This window comes from Dipodomys spectabilis, unplaced genomic scaffold (genome assembly GCF_019054845.1).
Source record: "Dipodomys spectabilis isolate Male_0828 unplaced genomic scaffold, ASM1905484v1 ptg000057l, whole genome shotgun sequence".
Classification (NCBI taxonomy): domain Eukaryota; kingdom Metazoa; phylum Chordata; class Mammalia; order Rodentia; family Heteromyidae; genus Dipodomys; species Dipodomys spectabilis.
In genome coordinates this window covers 4,613,840-4,631,309 of record NW_024870734.1, presented here as the reverse complement: position 1 = coordinate 4,631,309, position 17,470 = coordinate 4,613,840, and positions in this window count along the sequence as shown.

The following is a 17,470-nucleotide window of genomic DNA, read 5'->3' as shown; positions in this document are numbered from 1 at the left end:
CTGAGATTATGTACTAGCCTAAGGTATTTGGTTATTGATAATCAAAAATGGTTCTCTAGAACAGTATATAATTTAGTTATTATTATCATTTATTCCTTCCATCTGGAGTTATTCCTTCTGTCAAAACTATTAATTAACCTCTGCCCTTTTGGTGCCATAACTTACCAAAAAGATTTCCAAATCTCACTTATACTACCCTTCTGATTGTGATTAACAGTGGCCACTGAAGAGCCCGGAATCTTTGAATTTCCGGGATTAATCTTCACTGATATCTAAGCACATTCTGGGTATTAATTGCCATGACCTATTAACAAAACGTTCTTTTTTGTCAACACAGTATTCTAATAAAGAACATGAATTAAGGACTATTGATAGGTATCAGTTGGAAGGAGCAATTATATATTCCAAGTATGGGTTCTTTATTTTGCATTTCCTGGCTAAATGACTCTTTTGCCAGTCCTGGGCTTGAACTCGGGGCCAGGGAACTGTTCCTATGCTTCTTTTTTTTTTTTTTTTTTTTTTGATTGAGGGTAGCACTATACCACTTGAGGCAAAACACCACTTCCATTGTTTCTTTTTCTGTTTATGTGGTACTGAGTAATAGAACCCAGAGTTGCATGCATGCTAAGCAATAACTGTTCCATGAAACCACATTCCCAGAGCCCTAAATGACTTTCTTTTTTTATATTAATAAGTATTTTTTGTGAAAATTGAGTACAGAGGGGTTATAATTACATGAGCAAGGTAATGAGTACATTTCTTATCAAGCATTTTTGCCTCCTCCTTTGTTTCCCCTTACCATCCTTGCCCACCGTTCCCCACCCACCGCCAAAGTTGTAAAGTTCTTTATTCGACAAAATGTCTTGTTGCAATGGGAATTTCTTAAGATGATATTACTTTTTCATTCCGTTAATATGTATTACAATTTAGGCCAGGTGGTAGAAAAGGAAGTGGAAAATAATACTAAGTCCAGTAAAGCTGACATTCCTATCACATCACTAAGGAAGTAGTGTTAAGACCTGCAGGACTCTTAGGGCTGTTGTATGTGACATTATTATGTAAAACACTATTAACTGACATCCCCGACATCCATAATATTCTGCTTCCACTTTCCAGGTCAAAGAACAAATATCTACACCATTTTATTGATTGGGTGTGTTTTCTAGGAATGAAGAAGGAGGATGTAATAGGTGATGGTGGAAAAATATGTATATTGGCTCCCTGTCCACATTTTTTGCATTTTTAAAAAGTGCTACTGATGAACTCCCACTTACATCTAATTGACTTGCTGTTTGCACAAGATGCAGATAAATGAAGACATTTATTCTGGTGGATAGTCACATATATTAACAAAATCCATTTCTGGAAAAATAAGATACTAGGTAAGAAATAATAAATTATTGTGTGTAAAATGGTTTCTTTTCTTGGAGAACAAAAGGTAGTATTGAAATGATTACTCCAACTTTCTTTGAGATTTTATGCTGTCTCAGTTTCAAAATATTCTCTAATTTCTGTAACATCCAAACATAAAAGACATGATTTGAAGATCTCAGTCATTTTAGAAAATAAGGAACGTAATAGCAAACTACCTGCAGAGACATGTGATTGCAAGTATGATTGATTGTATTATGGTTCTATTTTTTTTCCTCTTTATCTCAAGTGTTGCATATCTTGGCATATTACTCTATGTCCTGAATCAGCTTCCTGTATGTGAGATTTACCTCTACTCTTCAGTGTCAAGATGGGTCATGTGACTTACTTCAGCTCATAAAAGTGAACCAAAAGTGGTGAAAGACTATTTCTAGGGGAACATTTCTATCTCATTATCTGTGTCTTTTTCTCCTTAGCTATAAAAATAGCATATTTCCAGAGGGAGTCTTCTTTCAACTTATATGTTGGAAGAGTATAGCATGTGAAATTGAGGCAAAACTCAAATACAGTCTCATACATATAACAAAGGAAGAACTAAGCTAATATTAGAATATGATATTAAGATGATAGTTTCTTACCATTCTTTTATATCTTTATGATAGCTGACTATATCACACCAGAATTTAACAAATCCTAAACAAGAACTAAACAAATTGATAACATTTCCTGTTGGAATATATTAAAAATTTTTTTCAGGTAAATGGTAGGTGTATTCAGTAGACCTGCTGAGACCAGGCAAGGTTGGCACTCCACATGGTTGGGAAAGGCCTGGGAAAGAGCGAGAGCTGGAAAAGAGAGGAAAGAAAGAGGAAAGAGTGAGAAAAGAGCAGAAAGAGAGCGCATCTGGGAAAGGTGGGAAAGAGAGAGAGCTAGGAAAGAGAAGGGAGCTAGAAAAAAGAGAGGAAAGAGCAAGAAAAGAGCAGAGAGCAGAGAGAGCTAGAAAAGAGCAGAGTGAGCAGAGAGTGCAGAGAGAGAGAGCAGAGAGAGCTAGAAAAGAGCAGAGAGATAGCAGAGAGCAGAGAGAGCTACAAAAGAGCAGAGAGAGAGCAGAGAGCAGAGAGAGCTAGAAAAGAGCAGAGAGAGAGCAGAGAGCAGAGAGAGCTAGAAAAGAGCAGAGAGAGAGCGTCTGGACCTGGACTAGGCCTTACGTGTGGAGAAAGGTATGGCCACATCAAATTCAGATGTGACCTCTTCCAGGTGTCCCAGTTGCCTAGGTAACGCAGGTACTATGTGGAGCTGGCACCAGGCCATCTTGGTCCTCCATGAGGTGGGGAAAGGCCTGGGAAAGAGAGCTGGGAGAGCTGGGAAAGAGATATAGCTGGGAAAGAGAGAGAGAAGAGCTAGAAAAGAACAGAGAGAGAGCAGAGAGCAGAGAGAGCTAGAAAAGAGCAGAGAGCGATATTACAATTTTTTATAAATAAGCATTCTACAAGTGATCACTTGTGGGATTATCTATTTCTATAGAAGTGTTTAACCACTCTAGAGCACTGTATCTAATATCCACAACCATTATCCAGACCTTGTGATTGAGGTGAGGAAGAAAAAATATCTAGATTTCTCCTTCTCTTTTCCTCTTCTCCTTTTACTAGTGTGGATTCTCATCTTTTCTCCAAATTCTCCTATTAATAAAGGAAGAAAGACACATTGTGGATAGGAAGCAAAAGGCTTCAAAGCCAGAATTTTATTCTTCCAGAAATAGCTGAAGTAAATCAGAATGGCTCAAGGAAGAATAAAAACCTGAATTTTTTCCCTTTCTGGATTTCACCATAGACTCTGAACATGACTATAAATAGCTAGTGAACCATTTGTCTTGGCTAAATTTTTTTAAATTTTTATTTATTTTTTTATTTTGAAAATACTGTACAGAGGGGTTACAATTACATGGGCAAGATAATGAGTACATTTCTTATCAAGCATTGTTGCCTTCTCCTTTGTTTCCCCTTCCCATCCCTTCCCAGCCTCCCCTCACCCCCCACAACAACTCCACCCCCCCCCACCAAAGTTGTAAAGTTCGTTTTCGACATGACAATTTGTACTTCCAATTGTTGCAACGGGTGCACCTGTATCCTTATTTAAACGACTTGTTTTTCCCCTTCCCCTCCACAAATTATAGCGACATCAAATAGATAAGTGCATAGGACCATATATAATGAAATGTATCAACATTAATGCCAAGAATTGTAAACAAGAGGTTCTTATGTCCTGTATGTAGTTTTTAATTTTTTCTATTTATTCTTTTTCTCTTTTTTTCTTTTCAATGAAGATAAAAAATAAAAATAGTAGATAAAAAGTAAATATTAAAAATGAAATTTGAAATCTGAAAAAAATATTAAAATAATTTGCTTGGTCAACACTCCTGCATATAGTTCACTGTCTTAAAATATATATTAGTTCTTAGTTTCAGAATAGATTTTTCTTGTATTCTTTTTTTATTTTATTTTTTTCCAGTCTAATATTTATTTATTTTTCTTCTTTTTATTGTGAAAATACTGTACAGAGGGGTTACAATTACATGGGCAAGATAGTGAGTACATTTCTTATCAAGCATTGTAGCGCCAAACTCCTTCCCCCCACCCAAACCACCCCCCCCCCCCCAAGTTGTAAAGTTCGTTTTTGACATGAAAACTTGTTGTTACAGTTCTTGATTTTTGCCATTCTAACTGGAGTGAGGTGGTATCTCAATGTTGTTTTGATTTGCATTTCTTTTATGGCTAGGGAGGTTGAGCATTTCTTCATGTGTCTAGTGGCCATCCTTCTTTCTTCTTCAGAGAAGTTTCTCTATAAGTCTTTAGCCCACTTATTTATTGGGCAGTTGTTTCCTGGAGGATTTGTTGTTGGGGGATTTAATTATTTGAATTCCAATATATTTTAGATATGAGACCGTTGTCCGTTGTATGGCTAGTGAAGATATTCTCCCAATCCGCGGGCTTTCTATTGACCTTGCTGGCTATATCTTTTGCCATGCAGAAGCTCTGCAACTTCATGGGATCCCATTTGTGCAACCTTTCTTTGATTTGTTGTGTTTCGCGGTCTCTATTAAGAAAATTTCGGCCTGCGCCAAGGAGACCTAGGGTTTCTCCTATTCCATCCTGTAATGTTTCCAGAGTGTTTGCTTTGACTTCGAGGTCTTTGATCCATATGGAGTTGATTCTGGTGCAGGGTGATATATAAGGATCTAGTTTTAGTTTTCTACAAGTAGTTAACCAATATTGCAAGCACTATTTACTGAAGAGGCTGGCTTTATCCCATTGTATCATTTTAGCTCCCTTATCAAAGATTCCATGGCTGTAAGTCTTTAAGTTCATTTCTGGGTTTTCAATTCTATTCCATTTGTCCTGAGGTGTGTTCTTATGCCATTATCAAGCCGCTTTGATTACTATGGCTTTATAGTAGAGTTTGAAATTTGGTATTGATATTCCTCCAGCAGTGTTCTTTCCGTTGAGGAGCATTTTTGCTATTCGGGGTCTTTTATTGTTCCATATGAATTTTTGGATTGCCTCTTCTATTTCCTTGAAGAATGAGGTTGGAATTTTGATAGGAATGGCATTAAATTTGTAGATAGCCTTGGGAAGTACAGCTATTTTCCCGATGTTGATCTTTCCAATCCAGGAGAATGGGAGTTTTTGCCATTTTCTAAGTTCTGTTTTGATTTCCTTTTTCAAGTTTTTAAAGTTTTCATCATAGAGGTCCTTCACTTCTTTGGTTAAGATAATTCATAGGTATTTTATTTTTTGTGGGCTATTACAAATGGAGTTGCTTTCCTAATTTCAGCCCCACTTTTCTCATTGTTGGCATACAGAAATGGCATTGATTTTGACGGTTAATTTTATACCCTGCTACTTTGCCAAAGTTTTGAATAAGCTTGTGTAATTTTGGAGTGGAGTCTATGGGATTCTTTAAATACAAGATCATGTCATCTGCAAAGAGGGAGAGATTTATTTCTTCTTTCCCTATTTGGATCCCCTTTATGTCTTCCTCTTGTCTTATTGCTGTAGCTAGACATTCTAATACTAGGTTGAAGAGAAGTGGACAGAATGGACATCCTTGTCTTGTTCCTGAGTTAAGAGGAAAAGGTTTTAGTTTTTCTCCATTAAGTATAATGCTGGCTGTAGGTTTGTCATATACAGCCTTTATTGTATTGAGGAATGTTCCATGGATTCCTAACTTTTCCAAAACCTTCATAATAAAGGGGTGTTGGATCTTCCTGAATGCTTTTTCTGCATCAATTGAGATAACCATGTGGTTCTTATCCTTGCTCCTGTTGATGTGATGAATAATATTAATGATTTGCATATATTGAACTAGCTTTGCATCCCTGAAATTAATCCTGTTTGGTCATGGTGTATGATTTTTGGATGAATTGTTGAAGTTGATTGGCCAAAATTTTGTTGAGAAGTTTTGCATCAATGTTCATCAAAGAAATGGGTCTATAGTACTCTTTCTTGGTTGAGTCCCTGCTTGGTTTTGGGATGAGGGTTATGATGGCTTCATAGAATGTGTTCAGTAGTGAACTTTCAATTTCAATTTCATTGAAGTGTTGGAGCAGTATTGATGTGACCTCAGCTTTGAAGGCCTTGTAGAATTCCGCTGTAAAACCATATGGTCCTGGACTTTTTTAGCTGGGAGGTCTCTTATTGCTGTTTCTATTTCAATGCTTGATATGGGCCTGTTAAGATGGTTTAACTCATCTTGATTTTTTTTTTTTTTGGTCCGGTCGTGGGGCCTGAACTCTGGACCTGGACACTGTCCCTCAGCTCTTCAGCTCAAGGCTAGTGCACTACCACTTGAGCCACAGCGCCACTTCCGGCTTTTTTCTTTTTGCTTATGTGGTGCTGAGGAATCGAACCCAGGGTCTCAGGCATGCAAGGCAAGCGCTCTACCACTGAGCCACCTTCCCAGCCCACAACTCATCTTGATTTAATATTGTATGTCAGTATTTGCTAGGAAAAGGTCCATTTCTGCCAAGTTCTCAAACTTATTTGCATACAGTTTTGAGAAGTATTACCTTAAAATGTTTTGAATATTGGTTGTTTCCATGGTGATGTTTCCGTTCTCGTCTCTGAGTTTATTTATTTGGGTGTGTTCTCTTCTTTTTCTGATAAGATTTGCTAAGGGTCTGTCAATTTTGTTAATTTTTTCGAAGAACCAACTCTTTGTTTTGTTGATTTTTCTATATTTTTTTTGGATTCTAATTCATTTAATTCTGATTTAATTTTTATTATTTCTTTCCGTCTACTGGATTGGGGTTTATCTTGCTGCTCTTTTTCAAGGAGTTTCAGATGTGTCATTAAATTGTTGGTTTCAGATCTCTCCAATTTGTTGATGTAGGAACTCAGAGCTATAAACTTGCCTGAGTACTGTCTTTCCTGTATCCCAGAAGAGGTGATAATTTTTGTGCTCATTTTTGTTGAATAGCATGCACATTTGAATTTCCTTTCAAATCTCTTCTTTGACCCACTTGAGATTCAGCAGTGTGTTGTTCAGCCTCCATGTGTTACCGGACTTTGTTGGCTTTTGGTGTTGAGTTCTATTTTTAATCCCTTGTGGTCTGAGAGAACGCAAGATATAACTTCAATGTTTCTGAATTTGGACAAGTTTTTTTGTGACCTAAAATGTGGTCTATTATAGAAAATGTTCCACGTAGTGTTGAGAAGAACGTGTATTCTGATGTTGCTGGGTGAAATATTCGGTAGATGTCTGTTAAATCTAGTTGATCTATGCAGTTGTTTAGATCTGCGGTTTCTCTCTTCAGTTTTTGCCAAGTTGATCTAGCTAGTGGGGAGAGTGGTGTGTTAAAATACCCAACAATTAATGTCTTTGGATCTATGTGGGATTTGAGAGAAAGTAGTGTTTCTTGGATAAATTTGGGTGCTCCGTTGTTTTGCGAATAAATATTTAGAATTGTAATTTCCTCCTGAAAGAGAGATCCCTTAATTAGTATGTAGCGACCTTCTTTATCTCTTCTCACAAATTTTAATTTGAAGTCTATTTTATCTGATATTAGGATTGCAACTCCTGCCTGTTTATGGGTGCCGTTTGCTTGGTAGATTTTGTTCCAGCCTTTATCACTAAAAAAAGTGTTCGTTTTTAGGGGCAAGATGTGACTCCTGAAGGCAGCAGATAGAAGGATCTTGTTTTTTAATCCAACTAGACAGTCAATGTCGCTTAATTGGAAAGTTAAGTCCGTTAATGTTAAGAGATAGGACTGAGAGGTATTTGGAAGTTCCTGCCATGTTATCCATCTTCTTGGGGACTGAGAAAACTGGGTTCTTCCTATGATTCTTGGATTCTCAGTTTGGGTGCAGTTTCTTGGCCTTTATTGTGGTCTTGTTGGTTTTCTTTGTGTAGGACATCTTTAAGAATCTTTTGTAGCCCTGGTTTGTTTCATTTTTTCTTTGCTATGGAAGGTTTTTATTTGGCCTTCAGTTATGAAGGAGAGTTTAGCTGGGTGCAGTATTCTTGGGTGATAGTTGTTTGTTTTTAGGGCATGGCATACATCATTCCAGGCTCTTCTTGCTTTGATTGTCTCTGCTGAGAAATCTGAGGTGATTCTAATTGGTTTCCCTTTATAGTTGATTAATTACTTCTCCTTGGCAGTTTTAAGGATCTCTTCTTTGGTCTGAATTGATCCTATATGGATTATAATGTGACAGTTGGATTTCCTATTCTGGTCTCTTCTACTTGGAGTTCTAAAAGCTTCTTGTACTTAAATAGGCCTATCTTTTTGCATGTTTGGGAAGTTCTCTGCTAGGATCCTGCTAAAAAAATTTTTTCTAGACCATTAACTTCTGTTTCTAGGTGCTCCTATGCATCCATTATCCTTAGATTAGGCCTTCTGGTGGTGTCTTCCAAGTGTTGGATAGATCTCTCACATTTCTTGGATTTGTCTTGGATGGTTGTATTTTCTTTCTCTATGTCTAGGCTGTCCTCAGTCCCCGAGATTCGATCTTCTGCATGGTCTAAACCGCTGTGGAGACTTTCTACTTTTTTTTTATTTCTTTTCCTACTGGTTGGTCAGCTTTGATGGCTTCAAATTCTTTGTTGAAGCTTTGTTTTAGATCTTGTATGAACTTCTTTACTTCCTTAATTTGGTGTTCAGTGTTTATTCTCAAATCACTTAGTTGATTGGTTATGGTTTCCTTGGACTCCCATTCCTTCTGTTGGGTTCCATTCAGCATTCCCTTTGTGGTCTCCCTGACTTCCTTCAGCTCTTTGTTAATGGATTCCATGAATGCCTTTAGTGATCTTTGTGTGTTCTCTACCTGGTCTCTCAATTCCTGTATTACTCTTTGATTAGCTTCCTCCCGTTCGTGGGATTCCTGCAGTTCCCTTTGAGTGTTCTCAGCCTGCTCACGCCATTCCTGCTTTCTCTTTGAGTATTCTCAAGCTGCTTATGCAAATCCTGTATCAGTTTTTGAGTAGCCTGCTCATGCTTATGATATTCTTGTATAAACGTTTGGATTGCCTCTTCTCTCTCCCTATCATGCTCATACAGATTCCTTTGTATGTTTTCAATGTTTTCATTTCTCATGTTTGCCTGCAGTGTTTGTAGAGCTCTTTGGGAACTCTCCTCTGGATTATTCATTATCTGTTCTGTCCCCTGGTTATCAAGAGTGGGAGTTGAGATATCCGGACTTGCCATGTTTCTTGTGTTTTTCCGACTTACTCTGCTCATTTAGGATGAAATTAACACCAATTTTGTGCTAGAACACTATCTTAAGACAAGCATCAATCAGAGTCAGTATTTGCCCAGTCAATAGTCTCCACACAAAATCTAGTTCAACAGATACATCTATTCAACATCAAACAACTGTATATTAATGGGCTACGAACCATAAAGAAGACTTTGGTAAACCAGAAATTATTAGGTTTAGGAAGAGATGTGGGCAAAAAGTAGGAATAGAGTGTTGTGGGAAGGCACAGGGAGTGTTTAATAAGTCCTAATCTCAAAGCAGGAAATAGATTGGACAGGATTAAAGTAGAGAGAGAGAAAAAAAGCAGAAAGAGAAAGGGAACAAAAAGAGACCAGAACAAATAGAAAGGTAAAAATTAAAAATTTTATACAGAATCGAAAACAAACTATTCAGAGAAGAGCATGAATAAAATGAGAGAAGGGGATGTATATAAAGGAGATGTACTTAAAATATTATATAAGTATAAAGAGTTAGTACTGCTATTAAGGAATTTAAGTCTAAGAGGTTTTGAATTAAGAAATAAATTTGTGGATTAAGTGTGTACACAATGGGAGATAAGGTCTAATAATCAACTACAGGTTTATCTGAGGATGTGCAGAACAGCAATTAAGTCACATAAAGAAGGAAAGAGAAGAATAGGTGAAAAGCTCAGAAAGAAAGTAAAAAGATCAGAAGTTCAGTAGAGCTAAACAAAAAACAAAACAAAACAAAACATAAAACAAAAAAAAGGAGAAAAAAACGCACACTCACTTATACCCCTAAAATAAATTCTGAGGAAAAAAAATTACTCTAAACAAAAAAAAAGTTCTTTGATTTTTTGTGTAGGGGAGGGAAAAATCTTGTGTTTCCCTTGTGTCTGTAAGCAGCCTCTAGTTGGAGTCTCTATTCTGCTTGTGTTCCTTTGGCTTGGTTGGTTACTTAAGTCAGTTTCTTTGAACAGGCAGAAAAATGCTCTACAATCCTCCTCCCAGGTTAGTTCAATGGGAGGGGATGGCTTTTTCCTCGAGTTTGGAGATGCTGTGATGAGGCTAGTTTCTGGGTAGAGTTGAGGCCTTTCAGCAAACAGTAGCTTTTCCAGGGGTTTGTTTGTGAGAAACTCAAAGAGCCCAGCCTGGAGCCACTCTCAGGGTTTCTGTTTACTGAATTTCAGTTTATAGTCGAGGCTGCTAAAGGGAGAGGCAGCCTTTGGCTCTGATTACCTGGTGAAGAAAGTCACTGCTTGGGCTGGCACCAGAGCTGGGTGACTTTTCCCTGGGTGGAGCTGAGTCTGGAAGGTCAGGTTAGGCTCTTGTGACCTGCTAGATCACTCTAGATTTATTCCAGGGCCTGAGTTGGAGCTAGCAGCTCTGCCGAGCTTTGTCGGTATCCAAGATGTAGATTTCCGGTACTGGGTGGGGAAGGGCTGACCTTCCCTCCTCTGCTCCCTGAGAAGGAATGAGGATATCAGGCTTCTACTCACACCGAGTGTTGGTTCCTGGGTCATCTCTGGTCTGTGAAAAGCAGGATGAAGATGTCCACCCCTTGTCAGTTCTTGCTTGTCTTGAGTTGAATCCGCTTGCCCACTGCATCTGGCTCCTTTGTCCCGGACTCTATGTGATTCAGGTATGGTGGCTGCAGTCGCTGCTGCCACCGCTGCCGCCTCCGGGGCGGCTGCTGGCAAGTGCTCAGGGCTGTCTCCTTGCCTGTATTTTCTCTCTCTGGCCTAACTCTCTGTCCAGTGAAGGCACACTTGGTGTAATTCTCTGGCTTAGGACTGTTCACTGGAACTCTAAAACTGATTTCTATGTAAGAGCTTATTTAGCCTCCAGCTTCTCCTCCGCCATCATCCTGCCTTTTCTTCTGTCTTGGCTAACTTTTTAAAAATATAGTTTTTTTAAAAAAAGATAATTAAAAAAATTAAAAATAATTTTAAAATAAATAGTTATTTCTTGTTTGCTTTTGAGAGGCATGAAATAAGACTGCATTAACATTGTGTGAATTGAGAGGCTAAATTTTATCAGAATCTAAACATAATGAAAAATGGATGATTTTAAGATAAATAGCTTGTAGAGACACTTTTACCTTGACATACCCACAGAGACATATCTTTTTTCTTATTTTCCTCTCCACTCTGATTCAACTTCAATTAGCAGTTAATGTAATTCAAACGGCTGTTTTTCTTCCCGAAATAGAATAGACCCAAAAAAGTTAGAAAAAAGAGAACCAGTATTGGGTAATGCATTCTTTAAAAATAACAGTCTAATAAATATTAACCATAACTCCAAAATAATAACAATCAAATGCTCTTGAAAAGAGAAGACTATAAGCAGAATATACAAAAAGTGATAGTGCCACAACAACTTCAGGAGCTGCTCTCTGGCATTTAGGATTTCTAGTACATGACAATGTTTTAATCAGGATTAATTGCTTTCTGGGCCTAATTTTTTTTTAGTTATATTTCATTGAAGAAGTATGTTGTTCAAAATTAATGAAAGGATAACAGTTTATAGTAGAAAGAATGCTACACACTCATTTTCCATAGCAAAATACCTTTCCATAATATCTGTCTAACCCAAATAACTAATCCCTGAAATGTACATTTGCATTATATGTATATAAGTTTGTAAAATAATCACCTTTCATAATCCAATGAACACAAATATGAAGAATTATCAGATGGGGGAAATATATTCAAATGGGTACTTTAAAGTTCCAGGTGTAGTTCGAAAGGACATGATGAGGTTAGAACCATCAGAGACATGTAAAGATGCTACATTAGAAAATAAAGCTTTCACTATATTTGATGTCAGTATAACTTGTGGAGGAGACGGGGAAAAACAAGTCGTTTAAGGATACAGGTGGACCTGTTGCAACAATGAGATGTACAAGTTGTCATGTACAAAACGAGCTTTACAATGTCGGTGCGAGGTGGGGGGTGGGGGGAGGGGAAGGATAGGGGTTGGGGGGAGGAGGGAGGCTGGAAAGGGATGTAAAGGGTAAACAAAGGAGGAGGCTGCAATGCTTGGTAAGAAATGTATGCATTATCCTGCCCATGTAATTGTAACCCCTCTGTACAGTATGTTCACAAATAAAATAAAATTAAATTTAGAAAAAAAAGAAAATAAAGAAAACACCAACAACCCAGATTCTGAATTTCTGGAAAGAAGAACAGCAAGTAAATGCTTTTTCCACTAGAACCATTTGAAAAATATTTTAGCTCTGCAGGTGGCTCAATTTTAATCTAGTGAGACTTCTTTTATATTTCTGTCCTTTAGAACTGCAAGATGATAAATACGGACTATTCAAGCCAACTAACATTAGAAATAATTTACAGCAAATTTAGATTAGTGAACCAATTCAACTACAGCCTTTTCCTGATGCAACTACAGGGACACCACATTTCCTAGTTTTTGAGAATAAGAAAATGTTGCCACTATCTTTGTACACATGTAGGATGTGCATAATACTTACGGGCTTTACTTAAAGAAGACTTGAAATTCTAAATAATATTTAAATAAGAGGTTTCCTATCTTTATTTTCACATTTGGGGATCACTGAATACCAAAATTGTGTAGAATGCTAGGGTAAGAATATGGAAATGAAATCTGTCTCCTAATATTATAAAGATAATTTTTGTCATTTTGAGTTACAGTTTCTAAAGTAATAAAAAATAAGGTAAAAGAGAAACAAAAACTCACTTTTCTCTCCTTCCTAACTTTCCAACAGCAATTAGAGAATCCAGTAAATGTATAGCCATCCCAGGATGGTATAAGATGGTATAGGATCACTAGCTGGTCAAAAAGAAGATAACAAAAATGGTTCCCCTGGAACAATGGGAAACAAAATCTACATCTACAGATTGTCATATAGCTAGAAAATAGTTTCCACTATTCTAAGTCATTGATATTTTAGGTTTGTTTGCACAGCATCTTTCCACTCTTAAGAAATGACCCTTTAATAATACTCAAGTGTTTGCAGCTTATAAACCAGAAACAAACAATGACTCTAAATGTAAAGAAGAATGATATTAAGAGTAATCAAGGCTACTTCTATAGCTATAGCTGATAAATAATAATGATATTGGGGAATAGTCCAATAATCTTGAAATTTTTCATAACTTTACTCTTCTCCAACACGAGAAGTCCTAATCAAATATGATAAATATAATAGAGGATTTTTATATTTTTTATTGTTCACACCAAAGCAAATACAGTTTCCTCTTTGCAAGCCTGACTTTGAAAGAGTCAGACCCTCAACATTATTTTATAGACAAATGTTTACTGCTTTGACTTAGGTGTTTTCCTGCCTTTGGGTGTTGCTTTCTATTATTTTGGCAACTGCATAGAAAAACAAGATAAATCCATTATGCTTGTGTTGAATTGTTCAAAGTCAAGCTGTCTTCAAACAAAGTTTTATGTTCCTTTCTTCACTGCTAATTAAAGTCTAATTATTGCTCTTTAAATGCAACAAAACGTGATACATTAACATACATTCTCATTGATATTGAAGAAAACAGGAGTGTCTGTGATTTCTTTTTTAATATTTTTCAAGTATTTTCCTTGACTATTTTCATTATTGCCTTTGTTCTGGTCTTCTAATCAGGAACAGAGGGTTACACAAAAATATCTTCCTAAGATATAGGATGTTAGGTGGATGTTAAATATTTTCATCTCCTTAAAGACTGAAAAGCTCAGAAGACATTTTGCTATTATTGGCATTGTTAAGATGATTTGAATGTTTTGGTTCTTAAACTAAGTTAAATACTTGTGAAATGTTACTTGTTCCAACAATGATTATGGCTTATACTTTTCTGCTCCAATGAGTTGAAACGTCTGACTATTTTGGAGGGCATATTGATTTTAGGGTAGGAGGCTTAATTATGGAAAGCCAAGGGAGACTCCTAAAACAGGATTGCCTTTTACGTATCACTTAATTATACTTAAAGTATATAAGTATAGAAATACACAAATATGAGTTGAGTGACAAATGTGTGATTTACAAAATTGATTCAAAGTCAACTAATCCAGAAAACAATTCTCTATATTTATGTAAACTAGTATAGCTAGTAAGGATTTAAAAATTGTTAGAATATATTTTTTAACATTTACGTCAAAATATTTGTTTATTTGTAACTGTTTATTTTTAATTTTTGTTGGTCGTGGGGCTTGAAATCTGGGCCTGGACATTGTCCCTCAGCTCTTCAGCTCAAGACTAGTGCTCTACAACTTGAGCCACTGCCAGTTTTCTGGTCGCTCATTGGAAATAAGAGTCTCATGGACATTCCTGCCTAGGCTGGCTTTGAACCATGAGTCTCAGCTCTCAGCCTTCTTAGTAGCTAGGGTTATAAGCATGAGCTACTGGCTCTTAGCTACACAATTATTTTTTACATAGCTATGAAATATTGCTTGATAATCCCATTCATTTATATGTTGTGTAATGATAAAGCTACATCATATCCAATAATTTCTTCATGTAACATTTCTTTTCAGTGAGAATGCTCAAAAACTTATCTTCTCACTAGGATGAAATATCTATTCTTAACTATAATCACTTTGCTTCTTGTGGTATACTATTAATATATTTAGTTTTAGTTCCAGAAGTCTTCTCATTGAAGTTACATAAAACATGAATTGTTAAGTGAAAGAAATTCATGGTCCCATTACTTGTTTTAAGAAAAGAATTATGCCTTTTGTTTCCAATTATATTTCTGTGGGAATGTGTAATATTCATTGATTTTCTTGTTAAAATTTATAACAGTTACATTATATCAAATTGATTCAAACTTCTTTGGTCCTGGGGCTTGAACTCAGGTTCCCTGAGATTTGTTGCAATTTTTTAACAATTTACCTATAGTTTTAATGCCAAATTTTAGACTGCTTTATCTCAAAATTGGCAAAACATCTTCCTTTGCTTTACATTTACATCTCTCTTTTTGTTTGATATGCCATGTTTTTATCCTGCTTGAAATTAACATTTGAATAAATTGTTATGTTTAAGTCAATGTTCACTTTTTAATTTTCCCTAATACTGCCTAACCTATCACCTCTTATTAAACAGAACGTCATTCCACAAATGTTTGGTTTTACCCTTATTAAATATAACTATATAATATTTATGTGGATATAATCTGGTGCCCTAAAGACCCATTGAGCTGTATAATCTTTTCTGTACAAATATAACAATTTTACACTAATATTGGACAGAGAAATATATTCCAATTTATTTTTCTTTGTCAATGACTCAAAGAGTGCTAGTCAGGTGTTTTTAGAAATTGTCATAAACATAAATAAAACTGTGAAGCTGAGTGCTGTTGGATCATGCTTGTAATCATAGCTGCATAGACTGAGATCTGAGGATTGTGGTTGAAATCTAGCTGGAATGGGAATGTCCGTAAAACTCTTATGTCCAATTAACCACCAGAAAACCAGAAGTGGCACAGTTGCTCAGTGAATAGAGCATTCACTTTGAAATGAAGAGCAGCAGGACAGCACCAGGATCAGATTTCAAGCCCCATGAATGATCAAAAAAAAGGGGAAGAGACAATTTATATTTTTTCTCAATTGTATCCTCCAATCGACAAAAATTATGTCTCCATTTATTTAGATTTTTGCTTTTATATTCAGCATTGTATAATTTTCAATGATGGTGAGTAAATAACACTTTAATACATTTTGACAATGTGTGAAGGTAGCACAAAGAAATTCAAAGAAAACAGTTGAAATATAAAGGGAAATGGGAATGGAGAATGCCAGAAATGGGTTTATCAGGCCCTTCATCAATATGTGAAAGTGTAAGATATTTCAACAAGATATATTCATATAATTAATATGCACCAATTAATAACTATCTTCCAAAGGCTTTGGTATTCAAGTATGACATAAAGGATAAATACACATTCTGTGGTGAAATAAAAGATAGATGAGAAAATGCATACTTATAATGATTGTGTAAATAAACGAAGAAATTCAGTCAACATTCTGAGGGCTCATAGCTCATTAGACTCGAAGGTTGCTGGTATCTAAGATAATTCTAAAACGTTAGACTTAATCATATCTTTAAGACTGCTTAATACTATTGCTTTTTAAGTCAGTATTCTTTTTCTTGTTGCTGGTTGTGGTAGTGGTTCTGGGCCTTGAACCCGGGGCCTGGGCCCTGTCCCTCAGCTCTTCCACTCAAGGCTAGAGCTCTACCACTTGAGCCATAGTACCACCTCCAGCTTTCTGGTGCTTTATTGGAGATAAGAGTCTCATGGACTTTTCCTGCACAGGCTGGCTTTGAACCATAATCCTCAGATCTCAGCCTCCTAAGTGCCTAGGATTACAGGTGTGAGCCACCAGCGCCTGGCTCCTCCTTACAATATCTTAAACATAAAATAAAATAATGTAAAATCAATAAAGGGCATGTTTGGCAAATAAAGTAAAACGATAACTTACAGACAAATGAAAATAACAATATATGTATATGTATATATACATGTATGTACACATCTGTATATTCTTATATATGTATACATATATAGGTATTTGAATATATACACATATAAGTATGAATATATGCATATGTACATGTAATGTATACACATATATATTTATTTAAATAAACTTGAATCAGAAATATATTAAGAGCCTATTAATGCCAATGAAATACTTTAACCACCCTGAAAAAGTTGTTCAAAAATCCAAATACATATCTCTATAGTAATATAACAACAATCAAGGAATATACGGAAAGATCATAACATACCTAGACAATGCATACATATAGAGATTAGTGGAAATAGAAAGAATAACATAGCCCTGCACAACCATTATGTAGAAATTGCAATTCTTATACATTGGTACTTGGCACTTAAAATGATATAGTCAGTTTCTTAAACATACTGGAAATATTTAGAACATTACACATAGAATTGTCTCTATGATCCAGCATTTTGAATTATAATTTTATATACAAAATAGATTTCAACATATGTCCAATGAGACACATGTACAAGAATATACATAGCAAAACCCTTCATAATAACATATAATAAAACATTGAAATGCCCATTGAGGATGTTATTCCAATATACACATGAATACAAAACTATATGCTCTATCCATGAATAAAATTTACAGGGAATTGCTTTGGAAATAGTGATATTACATGGGAGAAATGGATAAAATAGACTACATTTTCTAATTATATGACGTTTTTAAAATTGGCACATCTGTAGAGGTAGAATATGAAATAATAGCTGCTCAAGGGGAGAGTAGTTGGAAATGATGACAGGAAATGATTATTAATAAATATTTGAGTATTTTGAGAGGGTAGTAATGATAAAATGTTCCTGAACTGAAGGTGATGTTCTTACTCCAACTCTTTAA